The sequence below is a fragment of the Pteropus vampyrus genome, unplaced genomic scaffold (genome assembly GCF_000151845.1).
Source record: "Pteropus vampyrus isolate Shadow unplaced genomic scaffold, Pvam_2.0 Scaffold686, whole genome shotgun sequence".
Taxonomy (NCBI): Eukaryota; Metazoa; Chordata; class Mammalia; order Chiroptera; family Pteropodidae; genus Pteropus; species Pteropus vampyrus.
In genome coordinates, this window is record NW_011889467.1 from 59742 (window position 1) to 62571 (window position 2830).

Sequence of the window (2830 nt, forward strand, 5' to 3'; positions counted from 1 at the left end):
GTCATGCACTTAATTGTTGGTGGACATTACAAGCAATTCTGCTAGAGACACTGTACACGTTTTTTAGTACCTATGTGCAAGAGCTTCTGTCACGTGTATTGAAACTAATAGTCAGTAGATCCACACTGGTATTGGATACCAGCTGCTGACATCCATTCCGATTGGTTGGTGCCCATGATTCACTGATTGTTATGCAGTTTGAGTGTTACCTCCAAATATATCTAGAAGTAGACCTGTTGATTAATAGAGTACATGCACATTTAACTAGGTAATGCCAAATTGTTTTCTAAAGTGATTTTGGCAAGTTTTACTCTAATTAGCAATGTATGAGAATTCCATTGGTTCCACTTAGTCATCATCTTAGCATCAGCAAACACTAATTTTGGCTGTCTAATAGGGGAGGAATGGGATGTCATTGTGATTTGAATTCATATTGCCCTAGTTACTAATGTGGTTGAGTATCTTCTATTGGCCATTCTCCTTTCTGCTTCTGTGAAATGTCTGTGCATGTCTTTTGTATAAGAACTTATACAAGTTCTTATATTTCTGGATACTAATCCTTTGTTAGTTATATGTATTGAGAAAATAATATCTTCTCCTACTTTGTGAATTATCAGTCACTGTATAGTATCATTTTTGTTTATTGGCCAGACGTTCCTAATTTTAAAATTGTCACATTTACCAACCTTTTCTTATATGGTTTGAACTTTTAAAATCTTTCTTTTTTAAAATTAATCCTTTATTTATTTTTATTTTTTAAAATTAAAATTATTGAGGTGACATTGATCAACAAACTCCAATAAGTTTCAAGTGTACAATTTAACAGTATGTCATATATATATATTGCATTGTGTGTTCACCACCCATAGCTATATTTCCTTCTGTCACCAAATATTTGACCCCCTTTACCCCAATGTACCTCCCTACAACCCCCTTCCCTCTGGTAACCACTAATACACCGTCTATAAAAATATGGAACACTTCACGAATTTGTGTGTCATCCTTGTGCAGGGGTCATGCTAATCTTCTGCGTATCGTTCCAATTTTAGTATATGTACTGCCGAGTCAAGCACTGAACTTTTTAAATCTTGTTTAATAAATTGTTCCTTATCTGAAATTTATAAATATATTTTTCTATACAATATCTAAAGTTTTAAAGTTAGACCTTTCATATTTAAGTTCTTAAAGCATCTGAAACTCTCAAGGAGTTCTCTGTCCTTGTAGCACAGAAGCATCAGGAAGACACCCGCGTGGTGCAGAATCTGTAGAAAGACTTAAGATCTTGAGGTAACAAAAGGCATCCAAAGGGTGTGTGCCTGCTCTGGGGTCAGATTCCACACTCCTCTTTTGTCCTGGCATTTTACGAGGTCCTTGGAATGTAGATACAACCCTAGGGAAGTAGGGGGACCTTGACTGAGATCATGTTTTTGCCATCCAGTTAAATGGAGCTCAAAATAGAAATTAATGTGCACTGTGGAAAAACAAAGAAAGTGATAGTTCTTGTGCATTTAGCATTGTGGACTGAGATTCATGCTTCGTATATAATCCTTGATAAGGTCAGTTATCAGTTAATGTTAACAATCTATCTCTACAGATGAGAGAAAATTGAGCATGTTTCTTAAAAAGAAAAAAGAAACCAGGAGACAAGGGTGTATATATTATATAACTATTTTTTATGAAAAAGTAGAATAAAAGTTTTTTTAGAGACTTTAAATGATCATATGCAAATTCAATTGCTTTTGAACTGCAGTCTGGTATCACTAGAATTAATTGAGTACAGACTTGTTTGAATTAAAGAAGCATCAGAATTTTAGACAATTTTCCAGTACCTGCAGTAACTTGGGGTTGGTTGTAAAGCCCATTAGTTACAAAGATGTGACCTCGAATAGATTATTAAAGACTCTGAGCTCATTTTCTCAGCTAAGGAGTTGATATAATGATTCCTATATTACATGATTGTTGCGATGATTAAATGAGAGAATGCTTATACAAGTACCGAGCAAGAAACAATCACCCAATAAACCTTTTTCTGAATGAGAAATTGATGGAAATGCTTTGGTTTCTTTGAAAGCCCAAAGTTAACCTCAGAGCACAATAACATAAGTCTCAGAAATGAGGGCTCCATACTCCAAAAGGGAAATTGGAAGCCAAGGTCATGACTTTTGAGTTCTGAACCCACTATTTAGCATGCTGATACATTTCTGATATAGCTGATATTTCTGATATAGCTGATATTTCTGATATTTTTCATTCTACATCTGAAATTTTTTAACCAATTGGAAGAAATTTATATATATTTTAACTTAAAAATATATCACTTTGTAAAACTTAAATGATGTAGAGAAAAACAACCGATTAGTTTCAACTCTGTAAAGGTTTCACCCAAGAGGTTAAATGTCAGCGTTTGGGTTTCTTTTGCCTTGACCTAATCACATCTGCCCAAAGCGTAGTTGAATGTGAGTAACATTTAACAACTCACTTAAAAAAAACTTGCTGTAAAGATAACAAGCACAGTGATGATTGTTTGACGGTCTGTGATGAGTGTGCTTTGTATTCACAAGCTCCAAACAACCTTTGAATGAAACAAGTTTTACAAAAGAAAAAAAACCTTGCTGGCAAAGTTTGTGAGGTTAGGTTTTTATTAAGAGAATTAGGCTTTGAAAAGTATGGGGCTCTTTGAAAGGTTGAAGCTCACATTTTTCAACCTATGGGTGCTACAGTCAGGACGTTGTGACAACAGTAACTACTATTTAAAGAAACGCTACTGTGTGCCTGGTGCTATAGCAGCTCCTTTACACATGTAATTGGAGAAGTGGATTTGGTCAGGAGG

At 34.8% G+C, this 2830-nt stretch overlaps 1 non-coding gene across 1 annotated transcript; it reads right to left on the minus strand.

Moving 5' to 3' along the window:
- Positions 1-966: 966 nt before the first annotated feature.
- On the minus strand, positions 967-1073 carry LOC111733918. Its single transcript, XR_002778239.1, has one exon. It is a non-coding gene; the product is annotated as a U6 spliceosomal RNA (small nuclear RNA).
- Between the last annotated feature and the right edge of the window lie 1757 nt (positions 1074-2830).